The sequence below is a fragment of the Pseudophryne corroboree genome, chromosome 3, assembly GCF_028390025.1.
Source record: "Pseudophryne corroboree isolate aPseCor3 chromosome 3, aPseCor3.hap2, whole genome shotgun sequence".
NCBI classification, from domain to species: domain Eukaryota; kingdom Metazoa; phylum Chordata; class Amphibia; order Anura; family Myobatrachidae; genus Pseudophryne; species Pseudophryne corroboree.
The window spans coordinates 88,082,236-88,096,960 of NC_086446.1; the positions used below are offsets into that span (position 1 = coordinate 88,082,236).

A 14,725-nucleotide genomic window follows, 5' to 3' on the forward strand; every position below is an offset into this window, starting at 1 on the left:
GCGGCTGCCCGAGGGGTCTCGGCATTACAGTTGTGCCGAGCAGCTACTTGGTCGGGGTCAAACACCTTTGCAAAGTTCTATAAGTTTGATACCCTGGCTGAGGAGGACCTCCTGTTTGCTCATTCGGTGCTGCAGAGTTATCCGCACTCTCCCGCCCGTTTGGGAGCTTTGGTATAATCCCCATGGTCCTTACGGAGTCCCAGCATCCTCAAGGACGTTAGAGAAAATAAGATTTTACATACCGGTAAATCTATTTCTCGTAGTCCGTAGAGGATGCTGGGCGCCCGTCCCATGTGCGGATTGTCTGCAATACTTGTTTATAGTTATTGTTTACATAAGGGTTATGTTATAGTTTATCGGTTGACCCGAGGCTATGTTGTTGTTCATACTGTTAACTGGGTAGTTTATCACAAGTTATACGGTGTGATTAGTGTGGCTGGTATGGATCTCGCCCTTAGGTTTACAAAAATCCTTCCTCGTACTGTCCATCTCCTCTGGGCACAGTTTCCCTAACTGAGGTCTGGAGGAGGGGTATAGAGGGAGGAGCCAGTGCACACCCAGAATCCAAAGCTTTCTTAAAGTGCCCTATCTCCTGCGGAGCCCGTCTATTCCCCATGGTCCTTACGGAGTCCCAGCATCCTCTACGGACTACGAGAAATAGATTTACCGGTAAGTAAAATCTTATTTTCCACTGCATTTCAGCCCTGCCACAAAAGGACCAGCTGACATCATGTCAGTGATTCTCTCGTTAACACAGTTGAGACTGAGTGTTGACGAGGATAACACTGGAGATCACACTGTCATGCTGACTGAGTTAGAATAACAGAGTGGAAGCTTTAAAAGGAGGGTGGTGCTTTAAATCATTGTGATTCCTCTGTTAACCATGGTTACCTGCAAGGAAACACGTGCAGTCATCATTGTTTTGCACAAAAATGGCTTCACAGGCAAGGATATTGCTGCTAGTAAGTTTGCACCTAAATCAACGATTTATCGGATCATCAAGAACTTCAAGCAGAGAGGTCCAATGGTTGTGAAGAAGGCTTCAGGGCGCCCAAGAATGTTCAGCAAGTGCCAGGACGTCTCCTAAAGTTGATTCAGCTGCGGTATCAGGGCACTACCTGTGCATAGCTTGCTCAGGAATGGCAGCAGGCAGGTGTGTGTGCATCTACACGACTTTTGGAGGATATTCTGGTCTCAAGAAGGGCATTAGAGAAGCCAGTTCTCTCCAGGAAAAACATCAGGGACATATTGATATTCTTCAAAAGGTACAGGGATTGGACTACTGAGGACTGGGATAAAGTAATTTTCTCTGATGAATCCCCTTTCAGATTATTTGGGGTATATGGAAAAACGCTTGTGCGGAGAAGGAAAGGTGTGCGCTACTTTCAGTCCCGTGTCATGCCAACACTATCCTGTCGCTGGCCACGCCTCCCATTTTAGCCACAGAGGGGGCATGGCCAGCACAACGTCTATTCACTGCTACTCTGCTTTGATCTAAGCATAGTAGCAAGTGACATGGGGTCTCCCAACTACCCGCCCCACAGGACTGTTCCACAAAAATCGGGACAGTTGCATACCTTTTTTTATGGTCTGTACCGATTTTTGGCTCTCTAAACTTCCATTGAAAGTATAGGAAAAGGGGCGTGGCCTTTTATAATTTGTACCGCTTTTTATGTGTAAAATGTTGGAGGGTATGCAGTTGGGAAGTATATGCACATGCACCCCTGGTGTGTGTCCCAATTGCCCCCTGCATCTCCCTGACATGCCCCACCCCAGCAAACCCCCCCCCCCCCTCTCAAGCAGCCATTTACCCCTCCTTTGTTACCCAATTGCCGAAGCCAGCATCCCCTGATATGCCCCCTCCCAGAACCCAACATCACTTCTCCCCCAGCAGCAGCATGTTTCCGTTGATATTGACGTCAAATAGCCACATTCATATTACTACTGTACTGGTATATAGGAAAATGGCCGCCGCCCTCCTACACTGACTAAGGACATGTACTGTATAAACAAACGGGTGCAATTGCTGTATATCTTAGTTGCAAAACAGATCACTTGACTAGAGGAAAGAAAAGTGTATTTTACAAGGTGCGGTCGCCATTTTATCGTTTCCCAATTGTGCATGATTATGCCCTTTGTTCAATAATCCAGGGGAAAAAAATAAACAAAACGGCGGCCATTTTCTTGTGGTCCATTGAGTCGTAGTTATCCAGATTTCATTCAGACTGCAGTCGGGAATCTCCAGTCAGAGGACTCGGAGGGTGTTACTGGGGTTCTCTGCGGAGGAATACAGGTCTGTCCTAGTGCTGTACAAACATTGTTATTATATGTATGTGCCAGTGACTGTATAATGTGTGCCCAGGTGTGTATGTATGGGGTGTAATGCTGGGCAGTGACTGTGGATATGTGGGGTATATGTGCCGGGCATGAGGATGTATAATGTGTGCCCAGGTGTGTATGTATGAGGTGCAATGCTGGGCAGTGACTGTGGGTATGGGGGGTAGATGTGCTGGAAATGGGGCTGTATAATGTGTGTCCAAGTGTGTATGTATGAGGTGTAATGCTGGGCAGTGACTGTGGGTATGGGGGTATATGTGCTGGACATGAGGCTGTATAATGTGTGCCCAGGTGTGTATGTATGAGGTGTAATGCTGGGCAGTGACTGTGGGTATTGGGGGTATATGTGCTGTGCATGAGGCTGTATAATGTGTGCCCAGGTGTGTATGTATGAGGTGTAATGCTGGGCAGTGACTGTGGGTATGGGGGGTATATGTGCCGGGCATGAGGCTGTATAATGTGTGCCCAGGTGTGTATGTATGAGGTGTAATACAGGGCAGTGACTGTGGGTATTGGGGGTATATGTGCTGGGCATGAGGCTGTATAATGTGTGCCCAGGTGTGTATGTATGAGGTGTAATGCAGGGCAGTGACTGTGGGTATGGGGGGTATATGTGCTGGGCATGAGGCGGTATAATGTGTGCCCAGGTGTGTATGTATGAGGTGTAATGCTGTGCAGTGACTCTGGGTATGGGGGTATATGTGCTGGACATGAGGCTGTATAATATGTGCCCAGGTGTGTATGTATGAGGTGTAATGCTGGGCAGTGACTGTGGGTATGGGTTGTATACGTGCTGGGCATGTGGCTGTATAATGTGTGCCCAGGTGTGTATGTATGAGGTGTAATGCAGGGCAGTGACTGTGGGTATGGGGGGTATATGTGCTGGGCATGAGGCTGTATAATGTGTGCCCAGGTGTGTATGTATGAGGTGTAATGCTGGGCAGTGACTGTGGGTATGGGGGTATATGTGCTGGGCATGAGGCTGTATAATGTGTGCCCAGGTGTGTATGTATGAGGTGTAATGCTGGGCAGTGACTGTGGGTATTGGGGGTATATGTGCTGGGCATGAGGCTGTATAATGTGTGCCCAGGTGTGTATGTATGAGGTGTAATGCTGTGCAGTGACTCTGGGTATGGGTTGTATATGTGCTGGGCATGTGGCTGTATAATGTGTGCCCAGGTGTGTATGTATGAGGTGTAATGCAGGGCAGTGACTGTGGGTATGGGGGGTATATGTGCTGGGCATGAGGCTGTATAATGTGTGCCCAGGTGTGTATGTATGAGGTGTAATGCTGGGCAGTGACTGTGGGTATGGGGGGTATACGTGCTGGGCATGAGGCTGTATAATGTGTGCCCAGGTGTGTATGTATGAGGTGTAATGCTGGGCAGTGACTGTGGGTATGGAGGGTAAATGTGCCTGGCATGAGCCTGTATAATGTGTGCCCAGGTGTGTATGTATGAGGTGCAATGCTGGGCAGTGACTGTGGGTATGGGGGGTAGATGTGCTGGAAATGGGGATGTATAATGTGTGTCCAAGTGTGTATGTATGAGGAGTAATGCTGGGCAGTGACTGTGGGTATGGGGGTATATGTGCTGGACATGAGGCTGTATAATGTGTGCCCAGGTGTGTATGTATGAGGTGTAATGCTGGGCAGTGACTGTGGGTATTGGGGGTATATGTGCTGGGCATGAGGCTGTATAATGTGTGCCCAGGTGTGTATGTATGAGGTGTAATGCTGGGCAGTGACTGTGGGTATGGGGGGTATATGTGCTGGGCATGAGGCTGTATAATGTGTGCCCAGGTGTGTATGTATGAGGTGTAATGCAGGGCAGTGACTGTGGGTATGGGGGGTATATGTGCTGGGCATGAGGCGGTATAATGTGTGCCCAGGTGTGTATGTATGAGGTGTAATGCTGTGCAGTGACTCTGGGTATGGGGGTATATGTGCTGGACATGAGGCTGTATAATATGTGCCCAGGTGTGTATGTATGAGGTGTAATGCTGGGCAGTGACTGTGGGTATGGGTTGTATACGTGCTGGGCATGTGGCTGTATAATGTGTGCCCAGGTGTGTATGTATGAGGTGTAATGCAGGGCAGTGACTGTGGGTATGGGGGGTATATGTGCTGGGCATGAGGCTGTATAATGTGTGCCCAGGTGTGTATGTATGAGGTGTAATGCTGGGCAGTGACTGTGGGTATGGGGGTATATGTGCTGGGCATGAGGCTGTATAATGTGTGCCCAGGTGTGTATGTATGAGGTGTAATGCTGGGCAGTGACTGTGGGTATGGGGGGTATATGTGCTGGGCATGAGGCTGTATAATGTGTGCCCAGGTGTGTATGTATGAGGTGTAATGCTGGGCAGTGACTGTGGGTATGGAGGGTAAATGTGCCTGGCATGAGCCTGTATAATGTGTGCCCAGGTGTGTATGTATGAGGTGTAATACAGGGCAGTGACTGTGGGTATGGGGGGTATATGTGCTGGGCATGAGGCTGTATAATGTGTGCCCAGGTGTGTATGTATGAGGTGCAATGCTGGGCAGTGACTGTGGGTATGGGGGGTAGATGTGCTGGAAATGGGGATGTATAATGTGTGTCCAAGTGTGTATGTATGAGGTGTAATGCTGGGCAGTGACTGTGGGTATGGGGGTATATGTGCTGGACATGAGGCTGTATAATGTGTGCCCAGGTGTGTATGTATGAGGTGTAATGCTGGGCAGTGACTGTGGGTATTGGGGGTATATGTGCTGGGCATGAGGCTGTATAATGTGTGCCCAGGTGTGTATGTATGAGGTGTAATGCTGGGCAGTGACTGTGGGTATGGGGGGTATATGTGCTGGGCATGAGGCTGTATAATGTGTGCCCAGGTGTGTATGTATGAGGTGTAATACAGGGCAGTGACTGTGGGTATGGGGGGTATATGTGCTGGGCATGAGGCTGTATAATGTGTGCCCAGGTGTGTATGTATGAGGTGCAATGCTGGGCAGTGACTGTGGGTATGGGGGGTAGATGTGCTGGAAATGGGGATGTATAATGTGTGTCCAAGTGTGTATGTATGAGGTGTAATGCTGGGCAGTGACTGTGGGTATGGGGGGTATATGTGCTGGACATGAGGCTGTATAATGTGTGCCCAGGTGTGTATGTATGAGGTGTAATGCTGGGCAGTGACTGTGGGTATGGGGGGTATATGTGCTGGACATGAGGCTATATAATGTGTGCCCAGGTGTGTATGTATGAGGTGTAATGCTGGGCAGTGACTGTGGGTATGTGGGGTATATGTGCTGGGCATGAGGCTGTATAATGTGTGCCCAGGTGTGTATGTATGAGGTGTAATGCTGGGCAGTGACTGTGGGTATGGGGGTGTATATGCTGGCCATGAGGCTGTATAATGTGTGCCCAGGTGTGTATGTATGAGGTGTAATGCTGGGCAGTGACTGTGGGTATGGGGGGTATATGTGCTGGACATGAGGCTGTATAATGTGTGCCCAGGTGTGTATGTATGTAGTGTAATGCAGGGCAGTGACTGTGGGTATGGGGGGTATATGTGCTGGACATGAGGCTGTATAATGTGTGCCCAGGTGTGTATGTATGAGGTGTAATGCTGGGCAGTGACTGTGGGTATTGGGGGTATATGTGCTGGGCATGAGGCTGTATAATGTGTGCCCAGGTGTGTATGTATGAGGTGTAATGCTGGGCAGTGACTGTGGGTATGGGGGGTATATGTGCTGGGCATGAGGCTGTATAATGTGTGCCCAGGTGTGTATGTATGAGGTGTAATGCTGGGCAGTGACTGTGGGTATGGGGGTATATGTGCTGGGCATGAGGCTGTATAATGTGTGTATGTATGAGGTGTAATGCAGGGCAGTGACTGTGGGTATGGGGGGTATATGTGCTGGGCATGAGGCGGTATAATGTGTGCCCAAGTGTGTATGTATGAGGTGTAATGCTGGGCAGTGACTGTGGGTATGGAGGGTAAATGTGCCTGGCATGAGCCTGTATAATGTGTGCCCAGGTGTGTATGTATGAGGTGTAATACAGGGCAGTGACTGTGGGTATGGGGGGTATATGTGCTGGGCATGAGGCTGTATAATGTGTTCCCAGGTGTGTATGTATGAGGTGTAATGCAGGGCAGTGACTGCGGGTATGGGGGGTATATGTGCTGGACATGAGGCTGTATAATGTGTGCCCAGGTGTGTATGTATGAGGTGTAATGCAGGGCAGTGACTGTGGGTATGGGGGGGTATATGTGCTGGGCATGAGGCTGTATAATATGTGCACAGGTATTTCTCTAACGTCCTAAGTGGATGCTGGGGACTCCGTAAGGACCATGGGTAATAGCGGCTCCGCAGGAGACTGGGCACATCTAAAGAAAGCTTTAGGACTAACTGGTGTGCACTGGCTCCTCCCCCTATGACCCTCCTCCAAGCCTCAGTTAGATTTCTGTGCCCGACGAGAAGGGTGCACACTAGGGGCTCTCCTGAGCTTCTTAGTGAAAGTTTTAGTTTAGGTTTGTTATTTTCAGTGAGACCTGCTGGCAACAGGCTCACTGCATCGAGGGACTAAGGGGAGAAGAAGCGAACTCACCTGCGTGCAGAGTGGATTGGGCTTCTTGGCTACTGGACATTAGCTCCAGAGGGACGATCACAGGCCCAGCCTGGATGGGTCCCGGAGCCGCGCCGCCGGCCCCCTTACAGAGCCAGAAGAGCGAAGAGGTCCGGAAAAATCGGCGGCAGAAGACGTTCCTGTCTTCAATAAGGTAGCGCACAGCACTGCAGCTGTGCGCCATTGCTCTCAGCACACTTCATACTCCGGTCACTGAGGGTGCAGGGCGCTGGGGGGGGCGCCCTGAGACGCAATAAAACATGATAAAATACCTTACATGGCAAAAAATACATCACATATAGCTCCTGGGCTATATGGATGCATTTAACCCCTGCCAGAATATACAGAAAAACGGGAGATAAGGCCGCCGAAAAGGGGTGGAGCCTATCTCCTCAGCACACTGGCGCCATTTTCCCTCACAGCTCAGTTGGAGGGAAGCTCCCTGGCTCTTCCCTGCAGTCACTACACTACAGAAAGGGTTAAAAAAAGAGAGGGGGGCACTAATTAGGCGCAGTATTAAAACATACAGCAGCTATAAGGGGAAAAAACACTTATATAAGGTTATCCCTGTATATATATATAGCGCTCTGGTGTGTGCTGGCATACTCTCCCTCTGTCTCCCCAAAGGGCTAGTGGGGTCCTGTCCTCTATCAGAGCATTCCCTGTGTGTGTGCTGTGTGTCGGTACGTTTGTGTCGACATGTATGAGGAGAAAAATGATGTGGAGACGGAGCAGAGTGTCTGTAACAGTGATGTCACCACCTAGGGGGTCGACACCTGAGTGGATGTACTGTTGAAAATTACGTGACAGTGTCAGCTCTGTATAAAAAAACAGTGGTTGACATGAGACAGCCGGCTACTCAGCTTGTGCCTGTCCAGACGTCTCATAGGCCGTCAGGGGCTCTAAAGCGCCCGTTACCTCAGATGGCAGATACAGACGCCGACACGGATACTGACTCCTGTGTCGACGGTGAAGAGACAACCGTGATTTCCAGTAGGGCCACACGTTACATGATTGAGACAATGGAAAATGTTTTATACATTTCTGATAATACAAGTACCACCAAAAAGGGGTATTATGTTCGGTGAGGGAAAAACTACCTGTAGTTTTCCTGAATCTGAGAAATAAAATGAGGTGTGTGATGATGCGTGGGTTTCCCCCCGATAACAATTGATAATTTCTTAAAAAGTATTGGCTGTATACCCTTTCCCGCCAGAGGTTAGGGTGCGTTGGGGAACACCCCCTAGGGGGGATAAGGCGCTCACACGCTTGTAAGAACAAGGGCTCTACCCTCTCATGAGATGGCCGCCCTTAAGGATCCTGCTGATAGAAAGCAGGAGGGTATCCAAAAATGTATTCACACACATACTGGTGTTATACTGCGACCAGCAATCGCCTCAGCCTGGAGGTGCAGTGCTGGGTTGGCATGGTCGGATTCCCTGACTGGAAATATTGATATCCTAGATAAGGATAGTATATTATTGCCTATAGAGCATTTAAAAGATGCATTTCTATATATGCATGATGCACAGCGGAATATTTGCCGACTGGCATCAAGTATAAGTGCGTTGTCCAATTCTACCAGTAAAATGGTCAGGTGATGCGGATTCCAAACGGCATTTGGAAGTATTGCCTTTGAAAGGGGACATTTGGGGTCGGTCTTTTAGACCTGGTGGCCACGGCAACAACTGGGAAATCCACGTTTGTACCCCAGGTCGCCTCTCAAAATAAGACGCCGTATTATCAGGCGCAGTCCTTGTTGGCAAGCGGACAAAAGGTTCCTCTTTTCTGCTCGTGACAGAGGGAGAGGAAAAAGGCTGAAGAGATTAGCCAGTTCCCAGGAACAGAAACCCTTTCCCGCCTCTGCCAAGCCCTCAGTATGACGCTAGGGCCTTACAAGCTCAGGCACGGTGGGGGCCCGTTCTCAATGAATTTCAGTGCGCAGTGGGCTCACTCGCAAGTAGACCCCTGGATCCTTCAGGTAATATCTCAAGGGTACATATTGGAATTCGAGACGTCTCCCCCTCGCCGTTTCCAAAAGTCGGCTTTACCGACGTCTCCCTCTGACAGGGAGGCAGTTTTGGAAGCCATTCACAAGCTGTATTCCCAGCAGGTGATAATCAAGGTACCCCTCCTGCAACAGGGAACGGGGTATTATTCCACACTATTGTGGTACCGAAGCCAGACGGCTCGGTGAGACCGATTCTAAATCTAAAATCTTTGAACACTTACATACAGAGGTTCAAATTCAAGATTGAGTCACTCAGAGCAGTGATTGCGAACCTGGAAGAAGGGGACTACATGATGTCTCGGGACATCAAGGATGCTTACCTTCATGTCAAAATTTACCCTTCTCACCAAGGGTACCTCAGGTTATGGTACAGAACTGTCACTATCCGTTCAGACGCTGCCGTAGGGATGGTCCACGGCACCCCGGGTCTTTACCAAGGTAATGGCCGAAATGATAACCCTTCGAAGGAAGGGAATTTTAGTTATCCCTTACTTGGACGATTCCCTGATAAGGGTAAGATCCAGGGAACAGTTGGAAGTCGGTGTAGCACTATCTCAGGTAGTGTTGCGGCAGCACGATTGGATTCTCAATATTCCAAAATCGCAGCTGGTTCCGACAACTTGTCTTCTGTTTCCTAGGGATGTTCCTGGACACAGTCCAGAAAAAAGGTGTTTCTCCCGGAAGAGAAAGCCAGGGAGTTATCCGAGCTAGTCAGGAACCTCCTAAAACCGAACCAAGTCTCAGTGCATCAATGCACAAGGGTTCTGGGTAAAAATGGTGGCTTCCTACGAAGCAATCCCATTCGTTAGATTCCACGCAAGAACTTTCCAGTGGAACCTACTGGACAAATGGTCCGGGTCGCATTTTCAGATGCATCAGCGGATAACCCTGTCACCAAGGACAAGGGTATCCATCCTGTGGTGGTTGCAGAGTGCTCATCTTCTAGAGGGCCGCAGATTCGGCACTCAGGACTGGGTCCTGGTGACCACGGATGCCAGCCTGCGAGGCTGGGGAGCAGTCACACAGGGAAGGAATATCCAGGGCTTAGGGTCAAGCCTGGATACATCACTTCACATAAATATCCTGAAGCTAAGGGCCATTTACAATGCTCTAAGCTTAGCAAGACCTCTGCTTCAAGGTCAGCCGGTGTTGATCCAGTCGGACAACATCATGGCAGTCACCCACGTAAACAGACAGGGTGGCACAAGAAGCAGGAGGGCAATGGCAGAAGCTGCAGGGATTCTTCGCTGGGCGGAAAATCATGTGATAGCACTGTCAACAGTATTCATTCCGGGAGTGGACAACTGGGAAGCAGACTTCCTCAGCACGACCTCCACCCGGGAGAGTGGGGACTTCACCCAGAAGTCGTCCACATGATTAAAAAAACTCGACAGGTATTGCGCCAGGTCAAGAGACCCTCAGGCAATAGTTGTAGACGCTCTGGTAACACCGTGGGTGTACCAGTCAGTGTATGTGTTCCCTCCTCTGCCTCTCATACCCAAGGTACTGAGATTGATAAGATGGAGAGGAGAAAGCACTATATTCGTGGCTCCGGATTGGCCAAGAAGGACTTGGTAACCGGAACTTCAAGAGATGCTCACGGAGGATCCGTGGCCTCTACCTCTAAGAAGGGACCTGCTCCAGCAAGGACCCTGTCTGTTCCAAGACTTACCGCGGCTGCGTTTGACGGCATGCCGGTTTAACACCGGATCCTGAAGGAAAAAAGGCATTCCGGATGAAGTCATCCATATCCTGATCTAAAGCCAGGAAGGATGTAACCGCAAAAACATTATCACCGCAATTGGCGAAAATATGTTGCGTAGTGCGAGGCCAGTAAGGCCCGACGGAGGAAATTCAACTGGGTCGATTCCTAAATTTCCTGCAAACAGGAGTGTCTATGGGCCTGAAATTGGGGTCCATTTAGGTTCAGATTTCGGCCCTGTCAATTTTCTTCCAAAAAAGAACTAGCTTCAGTCCCTGAAGTTTAGATGTTTGTAAAAGGGGTACTGCATATACAGCCTCCTTTTGTGCCTCCAGTGGCAATTTGGGATCTCAATGTAGTTTGGGTTCCAAAAGTCACATTGGTTTGAGCCACTTAAATCTGTGGAGTTAAAATATCTCACATGGAAAGTGGTCATGCTGTTGTCCCTGGCCTGGGCCAGGCGCGTGTCAGAATTGGCGGCTTTATCCTGTAAAAGCCCTTATCTGATTTTCCATTCGGACAGGGCGGAATTGAGGACTCGTCCTCAGTTTCTCCCTAAGGTGGTTCCAGCGTTTTCACCTGAACCAACCTATTGTGGTGCCTGCGGCTACTAGGGACTTGGAGGAATCCAAGTTGCTGGATGTTGTCGGGGCCCTGAAAATATGTTTCCAGGACGGCTGGAGTCAGAAAGTCTGACTCGCTGTTTATCCTGTATGCACCCAACAAGCTGGGTGCTCCTGCTTCTAAGCAGACTATTGCTCGTTGGATTTGTAGTACAATTCAGCTTGCACATTCTGTGGCAGGCCTGCCACAGCTAAAATCTGTAAAAGCCCGTTCCACAAGGAAAGTGGGCTCATCTTGGGCGGCTGCCCGAGGGGTCTCGGCTTTACAACTTTGCCGAGCAGCTACTTGGTCAGGGGCAGACACGTTTGCTAAATTCTACAAATTTGATACCCTGGCTGAGGAGGACCTGGAGTTCTCTCATTCGGTGCTGCAGAGTCATCCGCACTCTCCCGCCCGTTTGGGAGCTTTGGTATAATCCCCATGGTCCTTACGGAGTCCCCAGCATCCACTTAGGACGTTAGAGAAAATAAGAATTTACTTACCGATAATTCTATTTCTCATAGTCCGTAGTGGATGCTGGGCGCCCATCCCAAGTGCGGATTGTCTGCAATACTTGTACATAGTTATTGTTACAAAAATCGGGTTATTATTGTTGGGAGCCATCTTTTCAGAGGCTCCTCTGTTATCATACTGTTAACTGGGTTCAGATCACAAGTTATACGGTGTGATTGGTGTGGCTGGTATGAGTCTTACCCGGGATTCAAAATCCTTCCTTATTGTGTACGCTCGTCCGGGCACAGTATCCTAACTGAGGCTTGGAGGAGGGTCATAGGGGGAGGAGCCAGTGCACACCAGTTAGTCCTAAAGCTTTCTTTAGATGTGCCCAGTCTCCTGCGGAGCCGCTATTCCCCATGGTCCTTACGGAGTCCCCAGCATCCACTACGGACTATGAGAAATAGAATTATCGGTAAGTAAATTCTTATTATTACTGTGTACCTGTCACTGAGTAGACATAATAGGAGATGGTAGAGACACTGGCCAGGACTGTATGGCTCAGGGATAAGAGGAGGACATAATGATAACTCAGTGTTACATATCTGCATATATTACACGTGCTCTGTGATGTTTATTATTACAATTATATGTATTTCTAGACAATTGAGCTGTGAGGAACACAAGTCATTACTGGAAGTCACATGAGAATGAGATGCGCACTGATTCGCTGAGGATGGACAAGGACAGGAGTCACATGACTGAGAGGATAGTAAATCTTTCCCTGGAGATCATCTGCTTGATGATAGAGAGGTGAGGGGGTTTCGGGAATGCCACAGTGGCATCAGTCTTACCTGTTAATAAGGGAACTGACAGGAGAGGTGAGGGATTCTAGGAGAGAGACTTCACCACTTGCGATCCTGGTCTCTTGTGACACCACCTGTGATTCCAGTTCTAGAAGACTTCTGTGTTTCCAGATCCAGGCCCCCATGACCCTGGTTGCAAAGATGCCAGACCTGCATGGGCCTGGCTTTGTTAAAGTATTAGGACATATTCCTAATCTACTTGGTATATCTGGAATGTACAGTGACTGGAAATGTAGTCATCTTCCTGTATAGTTATCAGATCTGTCTGTTACAGATGACACCTAACTCATGATTCATTATTTGTCAGCTGTTTATAAAGAAACGGAAAAATGCAGTTTGCATAAGTATTCATCCCCTGCAGCCTAGTACATGGTAGAACCACCCGTTGCTGCAGTAGCAGCTGTAGATCTGTTGGATACGTCTCCACCAGGTGTGCACACAGTTTGGGCGTGACACCCTGTCTTTCTGGCAGAGTTGCCCCAGGTTGCTCAGGTTGGTTGGATGATGCCTGTGGACTACAGTTATCACATAGTGCCGCAGAGTCTCAGCAGGACTATGATCTGGACAGTGACTTGGCCGTTCTAGATCAGTCACCTTTGTGTTGTGCAGCCAGTGCTGGTTTATCCCTGTGGTGGGGATTATTGTCCTGCTGAGCAGTGGACCTTCTCCCAAGCTGTAGGTCTCTAGCAGACTGAGTTGTAGTCTTGCAGTAGTTCCCTGTATTTAGCACCATCCGTCCTTCCTTCAGCTGTAAGAAGATGCCCAGTTCCCGCTGAGGAAAAGCGTCCCTGCACCATGTTGCTGCCACCCCCATACCTCACTGTTGGGATGGTGTGTGCTGGGGAATGGGTGGTGTTAGGTTTGTGCCTCACATAGTGCTATGGCCAAAGATGCTCCATGTTTTCTCATCTGGGATTTTGGCCCCAAACTGCTAGGGAATTTGAAACCTAGGATTGGTGCCTCCAGTCCCGGGATTTGCAGGATCTGTTTTCTGTCAGGCAGCACGGAGCACTAGCAGCACTCGGCTGTGCAGCTACACGTGATGTCAGAGAAGTCACGCTGCGCAGCCAAACGCCAGCCCGCCTCTTCAGCTGCCTCCGCCCGCTGGGGTGTGTGGGGGTGGGGGGAGACACGAAAGTTTTATATTTTCTCTAACGTCTTAGTGGATACTGGGGAACTGTACTTTAGTACCGTTGGGTATAGATCGGGTCCACTGGAGCCTGGCACTTTAAAACCTTTAGGGTGTGTATGTGTGTGCTGGCTCCTCCCCTCTATGCCCCGCCTACCAGACTCAGTTTAGAAAAATGTGCCCACAGAGCCGGGTGCATTCCTCTGGAGCTCCAGAGAGTTACCTTTGTTTCTCTTACGTCCTAGAGGATGCCTGGGTCCAAATTAGTACCATGGGGTATAGACGGGTCCACCAGGAGCCATTGGCACTTTAAGGGGTATATGCAATTCACGGCGAATCGCGGCAAATTATCGCCGTTTTTAAATTCGACTCAATTCGACAGGTGAATTCCGGCAGGTGGCTGCCGGAATTCACCATATTCAATGAAAATCGGATTCGACAGAACCGCGGGCGAAAATCGGCTGATTTGGCGGATTTTGCCGCGATTTTAAAAAACGGGAAAAAACGGGAAAAACCCGGAAAAAAAAATGGCGTGGGGTCCCCCCTCCAAAGCATAACCAGCCTCGGGCTCTTCGAGCTGGTCCTGGTTCTAAAAATGCGGGGAAAAATTGGGCAGGGATCCCCCGTATTTTTAAAACCAGCACCGGGCTCTGCGCCTGGTGCTGGTGCCAAAAATACGGGGGACAAAAAGAGTAGGGGTCCCCCGTATTTTTAACACCAGCATCGGGCTCCACTAGCTGGACAGATAATGCCACAGCCGGGGGTCACTTTTATGCCGTGCCCTGCGGCCGTGGCATTAAGTATCCAACTAGTCACCCCTGGCCGGGGTACCCTGGGGGAGTGGGGACCCCTACAATCAAGGGGTCCACCCCCCCCAGCCACCCAAGGGCCAGGGGTGAAGCCCGAGGCTGTCCCCCCCCATCCAATGGGCTGCGGATGGGGGGGCTGATAGCCTTTTGTGATAATGAAAAGAATATTGTTTTTTCCAGCAGTACTACAAGTCCCAGCAAGCCTCCCCCGCAA

At 49.6% G+C, this 14,725-nt stretch overlaps 1 protein-coding gene across 1 annotated transcript in view; it reads left to right on the forward strand.

Annotated features, from left to right (window-relative positions):
* The first annotated feature begins 2,076 nt into the window (after positions 1–2,076).
* LOC135057060 (zinc finger protein OZF-like) overlaps positions 2,077–14,725 on the forward strand; it is an 86,237-nt gene continuing 73,588 nt past the window's right edge. Inside the window, exons 1-2 of the mRNA XM_063962952.1 lie at positions 2,077–2,293; positions 12,370–12,520. The gene's annotated coding sequence lies outside the window, so the exon portion shown is untranslated. The remainder of the gene's footprint in view (positions 2,294–12,369; positions 12,521–14,725) is intronic.